Source organism: Natator depressus, chromosome 4 (assembly GCF_965152275.1).
Source record: "Natator depressus isolate rNatDep1 chromosome 4, rNatDep2.hap1, whole genome shotgun sequence".
NCBI classification, from domain to species: Eukaryota; Metazoa; Chordata; order Testudines; family Cheloniidae; genus Natator; species Natator depressus.
Window position 1 is genome coordinate 1,006,582 of NC_134237.1, and position 12,639 is coordinate 1,019,220.

General features: G+C 51.5%; 1 long non-coding RNA gene across 2 annotated transcripts in view; it reads right to left on the bottom strand.

The window, feature by feature from the left end:
* The window catches only part of LOC141986103 (uncharacterized), a 30,089-nt gene extending 23,554 nt beyond the window's left edge, over positions 1–6,535 (bottom strand). The window contains exons 1-2 of one of the 2 annotated variants that reach the window (XR_012639199.1): positions 6,106–6,535; positions 2,012–2,085 (exon numbers count right to left, since the gene is read on the bottom strand). This is a non-coding gene — a long non-coding RNA (uncharacterized LOC141986103). Of the gene's footprint in view, positions 1–2,011; positions 2,086–4,090; positions 4,178–6,105 lie in introns of those variants that run through there. The other variant, XR_012639198.1, reaches the window with a different exon arrangement.
* Between the last annotated feature and the right edge of the window lie 6,104 nt (positions 6,536–12,639).

The following is a 12,639-nucleotide window of genomic DNA, read 5'->3' on the forward strand; positions in this document are numbered from 1 at the left end:
GCAGTCCTGGACAGAGAGGGCAGCCGCACGGACTCTGGTCGCTGGGCCACGCAGCCCCGACGGCGAGGACGGCCGCACGGACTCTGGGCGTTGGAACACACAACACTGCATGGGAGGGCAGCCATTTTGACACTGGGCATTTGGCCAAACTACCCTGAGGCTTAGTGAAGTTATTTGATGTCAACCATGGGACCTCGCCCCTTCACTCCTCAGACATCGCTCATCTGTCACCATGAGACCGACCCCATGACATAAGACTTTTGGGGTCAAGATGCAAACAGGAGTAGAAGCAAGGAGTGCCATGTGACCCCTCTAAGAGATCCTCCCACTCCTTTACCAATCTGGGGGTGTTTTATCTCCATCCACCTGCCTCAGGAATGGATTTGAGCAATTGGGGAATGTTCTGGGGCAGAGTGACCCATCCGGAAGTGGGTCACGTGACCCCTCCAAGAGCTCCTCACACTTGGGGTGGGCCTCAGCCCCTTAGGACCAACCAGAGAGGGGATTTCACCAAACAGGGTAAGTGCTGTGGTGGGGTGACCTGCCCGCAAGAGGGGTCCACCACCCCTCCATGAAATCCCCGCACCGTCCTCTGCTAATCAGTCAGGGTTTCGCACACACGCTTTAGGCCATCCCAGAAGGGAAACGTAACGATCAGAATAGGCAGTGCCCGAAGGTCTAGGCCAGAAGCCGCCGATCTCTGGAGCTCCACGTTTGCGTGGCTGGCAGCATCGTCCTGGAAGTCGCAACACAACACTGCGGGGAAGAGCCCGTCTCGTTCCAAGGATGTCTTTTGAAGAAACCGTGGCCTAGACCTTCGGGCTATACCTGTTCTGGATTGGTACACATTTCCCTTCTGAGATGGCCTAAGGTGGGAATGAAACCCTCGCCAACTGCTAGAGGGTGGTTTGGGGACGTTTTAGAGGGACCACGGGATCCTGTTGCGGGCAGGTCACTCCACTGCAGCACTTCCCTTCTTTGGTCAAATCCCCTCTCGGGGTGGTCCTACGGGGCTGACGCCCACTTCATTTGGTAGAGGACACAGGGAGGCGTTCTCAGAGGGGATATACAACCCCCTTCTGCATGGGTCACCCTGCCCCGCAACGTCCCCTGATTGGTCAAATCCAGTGTTACGAATTACACCTGGTGGGACACGCACACAACTGCTGCGAATTACACCTGGTAGGACACGCACACCAGTGCTGCGAATTATACCTAATAGGACGCACAGTTCGAATCTAGGCTGAGGCACAGAAACAAAGTCCACAACTGCAGAGTTCCCAAAAGACACTAAGTTTATTACGCTCGAGCGTGGTGCCCCCCTGCTAGCCAGGAGGGGACCCTGAATACAGATTATACAAAGGTTATATACTTTTTAGCAAAGCATGTTGCCCTCGTGCATCGGAAACCTTAGCCAAGAAACAAACCCTTTTCTTATCTACCACCTATCTCTGCTTGGTGCATTCCTCGTGCTTTATGTTAATTACACAGCATGGTCCTAAAGCCATGCATCAGTAACTTTTATTATCAGGATGGGAGGCCTCACATCAAGGCCAAGAGACAGGGAGTTAGAGACTGACAAAAACCAGATACTGGGAGTCAAGGCAGGCTGGAGACAAGGAGGAGGATTTTCACAGGGATTCAGTATCTAAGGATCACTCCTCCTGGTGTATGATGTGCTGGCATTTAAACAATGGTGGGCCCCAAACCAAAATGGAGTCACATGTGCTAACTTTTCCTTAACACCAGTCTCCGTGTGTGTAAAATGCTGGTTGCCCCGGCCAAATTTTCCTGAAAAAAGGGAAGAAAGGCATGTACCTTTTGGGTTATCTGTCAGGTGGCCATCTTGGACTTGGGAAAAGAATCTGGTGACCTTTAGCCATTTCCTATATTAGTTTGGCTTGGGAAGCACACTCCCACGCACGGATTGAATCCGCGTAGATAGGGTCTAACATCCAGGCAGAGACGACGCAAAGAGGGATAGGGAGGGTTTTTAGTTAGGTCTACTCACCCATTCCTGTGTCCATCATGGAGTCCCTCCCTGACGTCCAATGTCAAGAGAGCAGCAGCTGTCCATCGCTGTCCCTGCAAGAGAAGGGAGAGAGAACATCAACATGACCTCCTGCGTGTAATTGTTTGGGAGACTGGAGCACTTCCAGATTTCAAGTTTTGTTAATCCACCCCTTCTCTAGCCTAGCCTAGTCCTTTTCCCGCTCGTAAATAAAGTCTTGTTTGTGTGCTTACCACTGTCTGGCATTATTTTCTTGTGCTAAGGCAAGCTCTGACAGACTGGCTTTACAAAGGGGACCATGTGGGAAGAATTTACTGTAAGATTCCCTGCATCTTCTGAAAGGGGTTTGGGTTCTGCCCTTTTGAAAGGAAAGAAAAATCCTTCCAGGTGATCCTACGGGGCTGAAACCCACTGTGATTACTTAGTAATCTGTCCTCTTCACTACCATGTTTGTGACCCTCTGTGTCATAGGGAAGTAGCCCATGGCTCATTATGCATCTTTTGATTTAAAATGGACACGTGTGGTGTACAGACGAAGAAGGACAACTTTTCAAGTCCACTGTGCACAGAAATGGGATGGACACTTCAAGGATTGAATACAATGCTTTGATCTTCCATCTGTTCATTAAAGAAAGACAAAGGGGCAGATTTGGGAGGCTCGGCACTGACTTCCCCAGGATCATTCCTCTCCGCATAGTTCCCATGAGAAATCTCCTCTCAAGGAAGAGCCTGAGGAATTGTGATCAGGGGAACTACCCAGAGCACCAGATAAATCAGGGCCCTGAGCTGAGAAAAACCAAGCCTCAGCCAGTTCACATTAATTCAGCTGTCCTCAGCACAGACACCCCTGAAGCACCCGAGGATTCCTTGAAAGGCTTTGAGAGGCTTGGCTCTGCAGAGCGAGAGATGAAGCCTATTACTGCAGGGAAATCAATGACAGAGCACTGTCCACACCAGCACTTAGGTCGGTGTAACTTGTCTCACTCGGGGGGTGGCTTCTTCACACCCCTGAGCGACATACGTTCTACCGACACAAGGGGGAGTGTAGACGCAGCCTTAGCAGAGAAGCGATTTAGAAAACAGGTTTTGTTTTGGAGGAAATGCAGGAACCCCGGGTTTGTAATAACCCAAAGGAGAGTCCGACCCCACCAGTCACCTTCCCCACTTTGCACTTGGCCCGGGGATAGTTGTTTTCTCTCAGCCTGTGCCCACTATCATGCCATGTGAAGGCGAAGGAGCCATGCACCTGTCTAGGGTGCTTCTGACATCCGAGAGGGGAGAAAGGAAAAAAGAGGCTCAGTCCCACATGCTACTCACACAGGGGGTGGGAACTTTTGTGGTCATTTCAGTCGAGTCAAGGGGCTCCAAAAGAGTCAGAGCTGCTAACGTGACCCTGTCCCTGTTGTTGGGGACACTGGGGCATGGCCACTAGGTAACTCGAGGGGATGGAAGACCACGAGTGTCGATGAAGCCCCCTCGCACTAGGCCCAAGTGTCCTTGGCCCCCCCGCCTGGAGGCACTCGCAGCAGTTATGCTGAGGATCTGCAACAATATGTTGCAGAGTCAGACTGCCTGAAACTAAACAAGGCCAAACAGGGCAGATATGGAAGAACAATGCTGAAGGAAGCAGCTTTATGTATAGGTTAACAAATGATACAAAAAACAAGGGAACTAGCTGGGAACTGGATTGTCTGGCTAGATGGATACTTAGGGCAGCTTGCCATTGGATAAGTATGCTGAAGAAAGGATGTATAAAAGCCTGTGTAACTTCCTGCTCTGGGTGCAAAATTGCAGATTCTATTCTCCCTGGACCTTTCTGAAGCTTCAAATAAACTTTTCTGCTTCTCCACCCCGTTGTGATTCTTGGGTGACGCACACCGGGTAATGAACCCCTCCCCCCTGCTGTTGTTTTGCCTCTCGGCACTGGGTGCCGGCAACACTGTCCAACATTAAACAGGAGAAACAAGGCTGGCAGTTTGGGCTGCTGGACAGAACAAGCCTTCAGGCTGAAAAGCCAACCACCTTTCTCTCCATTTCAGCAAAAAACAACATTCAACAAACCCCCGCAAAAACAGGCACCTGAAAAAGTCCTGCCCCCGACTTCACCTTTCCAAGGTCTTCTCCGCACTCTCTCCCGCCCCGAGTGAGAATCCCACACCTTGACCACACCACAGTCAGACCCGAATGCAGCTCTCCCTCTGCAGGCAGGATGGTGGAGAAAAACACAGGTAAAAAACCCTCCCGGCTCAGCTGCACACGGAGCCTTGGCAAGGACGTGGTGGAAAGGTGACGCCGGGATCTCTCGCACGGTAAAGGAGACTCGTGCCCGACTCCGACAAACCCTTTGGGAACTGGAAGGAAGCCGCATCCCACAGGCGTTTCCACAGACCAGCCACCAGCCACACACCCAGGCCGGAGGGGCCGGGACACGGGAAGGGGCAGCAGCAAACGCCCCCGGGGGGAGGGCTGGGGCGGGAGCTGCAGCCAGGCCCCTGGACCCGCAGGGAGACGCAGACCCTGACAGCAACCAGCCACGTTTGCCCACGTGTGTGTGTGAGACACGTTTGTGTGTGTGTGTGATGTCTTGTGTGTGTGCTGTGTGTCGTGCAGAGTCTTGTGTTCAGTGTGTGTGCTGTGTTGTGTTTCGTGTTGTGTGTGTGTAGTGTTGTGTGTCGTGTTGTGTGTTGTGTGTCATTTAGAGTGTTGTGTGACATGTTGTGTGTTGTGTTGTGTGTGTGTTGAGTTGTGTGTCGTTTTGTGTGTCATGTTGAGTGTGTGTTGTGTGGTTGTGGTGTCATGAGACGTCTTGTGTGTGACGTGGTGTGTGTCGCACACACAGACACAACACATCGCATGTCACACGCACAACATGTCGCGTGTAGCACGCACTCACAACACGTCATAGATCACATACACAACACGTCGCCTGTCGCACAATGCACATCGCACATTGCATGGACACACACAACACTTCGCACGTCGCACTCACAACACGTCGCATCGAATGTCATACACACAGCACATCGCACTTCACACCCACAATACGTTGCGCGTTGCATGGACGCACAGCACGTCGCACGTCACACTCACAAACATGTCTCACACACGCACAACACGACACACATCACATCACACAGACAGAAAACACTACACACATGTCACACACACAAACACACAACAGGACACAAAACACGTCACAGACACAGCACAACACACAAAACGGCACACAACACAACACAGGCAAACAACCTGACAAACTACATATCACAGACATCCACATAGACACACACACACAACGACACAGAACACATCACACACACTCAACACAACACTCTAGATGACACCCAACACACGCAATGCGTCACACACACACAAACACACACAAGACGACACACACACACTGCACACACCATGTCACACAAAACACGTAACATGACAGCACACACACAACACCACACACACACTGAATATGACACACAAAACGGCCCACAACACAATATACACACACAACATCACACACACACACCACACCACAAAGACACACACACAACACGTCACACACACAGCACACCGCACGTCGCACAGACACAAAGCACTACACACATGTCACACATACAATAAAACACACATCACACAGACAGACACAAACACACACAACATGACACACACCACGTCTCACACACACACACTACGTCACACACAACACATCACATGACACCAAAAACACAACACCACACACACTCAACACGTCACAGAGCATAACACACAACACGTCACACAGACAGACACAAAGAAACACGACACACAACACGTCACACACACACAACGCTACACAAAACACGTCTCACACACACACACCCCACACAGCATTTCACATGTCACCACAAACACACCACCACACACACAATCCACACAACACTCTAGACGACACACAACACACACACAACACGACACACAAGACGTCTCACACACACACACAACCCGTCACACACACACATATCACGACGCACACAACACGAGACACAAAACGGCTCACACACACAAACACACACAACACGACTGTCAAAGGAAAAATGAGTTAGCCGGTCTCTCACCAATTTAGGTGTTCGATTCGACTCTCGGATCCCACGAACTTCTCAACTCTGAGTCCAGTTTCTACAAGCGTCCTTTATTAGGCCGCCGAAATACAGCCCGAGCCGGGTGCCTCCGGAGAGGGACCCCGCCCCGCAGACATTGCAAGCGTGTGTACCCTCGACGGTTGGTAACACCGCCCTCGCCCACGTCCAGAGTCCGATCCCCTCGTTTGAGTCGGGGTCTCTGCTCTTCCCGACTGGGCAGGTTTGTTGCTGACAGGCCGTTGCGGGTGCCAGACGCACTCCTGAGGACAATTAGCTCTTCTCCCTTAGCTCCAGGGATAACGGGCGGCCCCCACTGGTTTGGCAGCTGCTTCTCCAGCCTTCCTCGCAGGTCAGCTCGACCTCGGCCTCAGGCTTCAACTGCTTTACTCGCGTCTGCGGAGTTAGTAACTCCTGCGAAGCCATAAGAGCAAACGGATTAAACAAACATTTCTATAAACTAGCATGTAAGCCCTTTCCTATCACAACGACACACACAGGAACACGTCGCACGTCCCACACAACACGTCGCAGGTTGCAGGTTGCATGGATACACGCAACACGTCGCACGCACGCATGCACGCATGTCGCACATTGCATGTCGCACGACACACACACACAAAAGGTCACAGAAACACACACAACGCGACACACAACACGTCACACACACACAAAAAGATCTCATGCACACACACAACAAGACACACAACCCATCGCACACACACACATAACACGACACACACACACAAACACACAACATGACACACACAAACACACAGAACACGTCATACAGACAGACACAAACACACACAACATGACGCAGAACATGACACAAACTCAGAATACTACACAAAACATGTCACACACACACACGCCACGTCATATGGCACTACAAACACAACACCAGACACACAAATCACACAACTCTAGGTGACACAAAACAAGACACACAACACATCACACACACACACAGCACGACACACACACACAAAAACGTCTCACAAACACACATGACACACAACCCATCTCACACACACAACACAATATGACACACACACAACACAACACACACAGAAACAAATCGCATGTCCCGCCTAACATGTCGCAGGTTGCATGTTGCACGGATACTCACAACACATTGCACCCACACATGCACGAAAGTCACACGAAAAACACACACAGAAACACGTCACACACACAAACACACACAATGTGACACACAACACGACACACAAGACGTCACACACACAAACGTGTCTCTCACACACACACAACACGACACAGAACCCATCTCACACAGACACAGACACACACACCACAAAACACAACAGATAACACACACAACATGACACACAACACGTCACACATACAACACATGGCATGTTGCACGTCGTGCGGACACACATAACACATCGCACGCCGCACGTCGCACAAACACTTCGCACATCACACGTTGCATGTCGCACGTCACACCTACGCACACAACACGTCGCGCGTCGCACATAACACACACAACACTTCGAATGTCGGACACACAACAAATCGCACGTCGCACGCACACTCAGTACGTCGCACGTCACGCGTTGCTCACCGCACGTCAAACACACAACACGTTGCGTGTCGCACGTCACACACACAATATGTTGCACGTTGCACATCAGACAACACGTCGCATGTCGCACAAACAAATACACACAACGCATCACACACACAACACATCACACACACACAAACAGGTCTCTCACACACACACATGAAACAAAGCACGTGACACACAACACGACACACAACACGTCACACAGACAGACACAAACACACACAACGACACACGTCACACACACACACACACACCACGTCACACACCTTCATCGATTGGTCTCATTAACAGTTGGTATGGCAACCGCCATTTTCTCGTCTTCTCTGTATCGATATATCTATATCTATATCTTCCTGCTGTATTTTCCCCTGCATGCATCTGATGAAGTGGGCTTTAGCCCATGAAAGCTTATGCTCAGATAAATTGGTTAGTCTCTAAGGTGCCACAAGTCCTCCTCATTCGCTTTTCCTGACTGATTGTGCTGGGGGCTCTGCCTGGCTCCAGCGCTCCAGTCCCTCAACTACCAAGGCCACCTTGGGACACTGATCGATTCCAGCTTCAAGGAGTGCTGAGATCCACCTGTCTCTTTCTGTGCCTCTGTCTCTCTCTAGGAATAGCCTCCTGACCCTGCCTCCTGTGATCAGTTATAGTTTGCTAGCCCCCCACCCCACCTCCATGGGTGTTTTTGGCTTCTCCATGCACTCTGCAGCAATGCTCCTTGTACCCAAGCTAAAGATCCCTGCAGCCCCAAAAATCCAAAAATGGGTTATGAGCAGAATGGTTGTGGGGTGAAGGTGGGGATAGGGAGGTGATGAACCTGGGGGGCAGAGGAGGGTGGCAGATTAAGGTGTTGCTCAGCCCAGCCCGCGGAGACCAAGGACGTATGAGGGGACCAGCTTTAAATTGCTGTTCGATCCAGCCCACTGAGTCCCGGGACACATCAGGGGTCAGCTTGCGAGTGCTGATGACCCAGTCCTCTCTGACATGCTATGTTCATGTGTGTCTGCCTGTGTGTCTGTTCATGTTCGTCACATCTGGGGGCTGGAAGACCCCAGCCCTGGGGAACCGAGGTCCTGCAGGGTAGCTCCATTGGGAGGGAACTTGCAGAAGGAAGGAGTAGCGCTCCATAGGAAAACACAAGTGACAAAAGCAGCACATTGACAGAATCTCCCCCCACGAGAAGAGTAATCCTAACAAATGGGCATACCCCAAGGTAAAGGGCAATTCTGGTAACAGCTCATTTGGGCCTTGTTTGGAAGGGGGATGGACATCATTCTTGCGACAAGGCACCTGCTATGGCCAAAAACACTTTAGCCCTGTGCGCCCTTCCAGACAAGTCTTATGTCCCAAATACTTTGGGTCTTCCGGGATAAGTCCCCGAATAATCAAGGATCTTGACCAAAAAGGTCGTCATGTCTAAAAAGGAAGAAAGATTGTCGTTGTGGAGACTATGAAACAAGCCCTGCAACTTTTGGACACGTATCCCGACAATCCACAGGGTGCACATCAAGGAACGTTCAAAGCGAGACGGGCGTTCTTTTTGGGGAGACTAACCCCCATTGCGCTGACCAGGAGAAGGGGGAAGTGGGAGCCTGCATAGCCATCTAGCGGCCAAAGGAGAAATTGCCGACTTGTGGACCTGTGTGCACGGTTGGTTCGGTTCACATGGAAAGCTGTCGTGCCAGGTTGGGAAAACGGGGTTCTGCTGCACGACATCATCCTCTGGAATGACTCAATCCGATAGGACACCTCCTACGATACACTGCGACGAGTGACGCTCTCAAACAGGTCCCCACAGCTCCCCAGCCTCCCCCAACCGGGAGGTAGGTGTGAGAGGATTGTTCTCCCCAACTGACAGAGGGAGAAACAAAGGCTGAGAAAGGCGAAGGGCCTTGTCTTCCATCACACAACCTGTCGGGATAGAGTTGGGAACAGGACCCGGGTGTCCTGACTTTCAAATGAACCATGAGTCTGGAGTTTCACACACTGAATGATCAGAATAAAGGGACCAGCAATGAGCTACAGACCAACAACCATTCACACTGATTCTTCAGCAAGTGTTTTAGAAGCACGAGAACACCAGCGAGAACCAGGTACGGCTCAGAGACAATCAATTCACCAAGCAGATGATTGGTTCTGGCTTATTTGCTGGGCCTTAAAAGAGAACAACAAAGTCCTGAGTCTCCTCCCTGCCACAAGACCCCCTGCTCAGCCAGTCAGCATGGAGACTCTGGCGGTGGGCTGAGGGTTCCCCAGATGGCCCAGGGATGGCTCAGGTCACCGGTGAGGATCACTCTCAGAGCACACTTCCTGTCCCATCTCTCTGGGAGGCCTCCCACCATGAGGGCGACAGAGCAGCCCCCTCCTCGCCAGTGGAGGGAGGGAAGCAGGAAAACGGAAACCAAAAAAGTCAAACCCCAAAGACTCGAAGGGACAAAGGCCTAGCTGGGGGAAAATTGTCCCACCTTAACCTCCTGTTTTCCGTGCCGAGAATTTGGCCAGTACCGGGCGGATCAGGCTCCCTCGGTACCAAACCTCTCTGGGGCTCTTACCTTCTCCACAGGGACGTCTGTCTTCTCGCTCAATGAGCAGTGGGAAAGGAGAAAACTCCAGAGAGGCTCCACCTCGCGCTCACATACGAGTCCCTGAATTCTCTCTCAGTCCTCAAGGAGACACCTCAAGAAGGAGACTCCCTGCAGCAAAGCCCCGGGGGTCCTTCAGATCCCCCTGCCCTGCAGCCTGTCCTCCCTGGCCGTTGTCGTGGACTCTCTGTGAGGTCACCGCCTCCCAACCTCCTTTCACCAATCAGCTGAGTGCTGCAAAAGGCCCTTGTGATGTAACTGCCAGCCCCACCCCTGCCCTGCAGGGCTCATGTCCTGCCCCGAGCCGGCTCCTCTGCATGTTTGAGCTGCTCCCCCTGGGTCACCCCCACACACTCAGTGGTCGGGCAAGGGTTCACGCAGGCCACACGTGGAACCATCAGAGGATGCTCAATGTGCCGCACTCGGTTTTGCAGAGATTTGGAGACTTGAAGGCCAGAAGAGACTGTTAGATCATCTCATCTGGCCCCCCTACGCATCACAGGCCTCCTTTATGGCGCAGTAGCGAGTTTTGGTCCAAAGCAGACTCCAGAAAGGCATCTCATCAAGGGATGGAGGAAGCACCACTTCCCTTGGTAGCCTGGAGGAAATTGATGCTGTGGGGGGCAGGGAATTGACCCCAAGGCCACACTTGTGAGTCTGTATCATAACACACATGCATAACAGCACTGCGCGAAGTATGTACACGTCACCTTAACTCTGATGTTTCCTAACGTTTAAAGGCCTGGTCTCTAGGGTGTTCTTTGTGCTTATCGATCGATTTTGGGGAGAGATGCAATCAGTTAGTTCAGAGTGGGAGCCGTGTTAGTCTGTATCAGCAAAAACAAAAAGAAAACGAGGAGTAGTTCTGGCACCTTAGAGACTAACAAATGTATCTGGGCACATTTGATGGTGTGGCTGATGTGATTAGGTCCGAGGATGGTGTCCCTAGACTAGATATGTGGAGAGAGTTGGCAATGGGTTTGTTGCAAGGATAGGTTCCTGGGTTAGTGTTTTTGTTGTGTGGTTGCTGGTGAGTATTTGCTTCAGGTTGGGGGGCTGTCTATAAGCGAGGACTGGCCTGTCTCCCAAGATCTGTGAGATTGAGGGATCGTCCTTCAGAATAGACTGTAGATCCTTGATCCTGCCCTGGAGATCTTTTAGTTGGGGGCTGAAGCTGATGGCTGGTGGTGTTCTGTTCCTTTCTTTGTTGGGCGGGTCCTGGAGTAGGTGACTTCTGGGTATTCTTCCTTTCAGCAGGTGGGGATTGTAGTTTGAAGAATGCTTGATAGAGATCCTGGAGATGTTTGTCACTGTCTGAGGGATTGGAGCAAATGCGGTTGTATCTTAGAGCTTGGCTGTAGACAACGGATCATGTGATGTGGTCTGGATGAAAGCTGGAGGCATGTAGGTAAGTATAGCGGTCCAGGATAGGGTGGTCTTTATGTGACCATCGCTTATTAACACTGTAGTGTCCAGGAAGTGGGTGTCTTGTGTGGCCTCTCCTTCTGCCCCTCCACCCCCACCAACATGATACAGTTCTGCGGTGACCTGGAATGCGACTTTCCACGTCTCCGACAGAAGGAATATTTCCAACACACCTCTGAACAACACACTAATCCACAGAGATCTTCCTACCAACACGACAAAAAGAAGGATTCTGCCTGAAGGTCGAAACAGCAGACTGGACTTCAACTCGAGTGCTTCAGCCGACAAGCACAGGCTGAAGTGGTCGAAAAGCAGCATCACTTGGCCCATAACCTCAGCCGTGCAGAACACAACACCGTCCACAGCCTCAGGAACAACTCTGACATCAGAATCAAAAAGGCTGACAAAGGAGGTGCTGTCGTCATCATGAATAGGTTGGAATATGAACAAGAGGCTGCTCGGCAGCTCTCCAACTCCACATTCTCCAGCCCATTCCCCTCTGATCCCACTCAGGGTGACCAAGAGAAACTGCACCATCTGCTCAAGAAACTCCCTGAAAAAGCACAAGAACAAATCTGCACAGACACGCCCCTGGCACCCCGACCAGGGGTCTTCTATCTGCTACCCAAGATCCATAAACCTGGAAATACTGGACGCCCCATCATCTCAGACATTGGCTAGGGGTGCTGGTCGCGTAGGGCCTGAGGAGAGAGTCGACATAGCCAGATACTCCTGCTGTCAGGATGCCAATGCCTGAGATGATTTCATCGCAGTCTCAGGCTCCAGTGCTCTGCTATATTTTCCCAGCCCTGTGCAGGGGGTTGTTTCCAGTTTCAGAAATGGGGCAATGTTCACACACTCCCAATGGGTCTTTGCATAAATCAGGCCCTAAGCCAGGGGCAGGCAAAT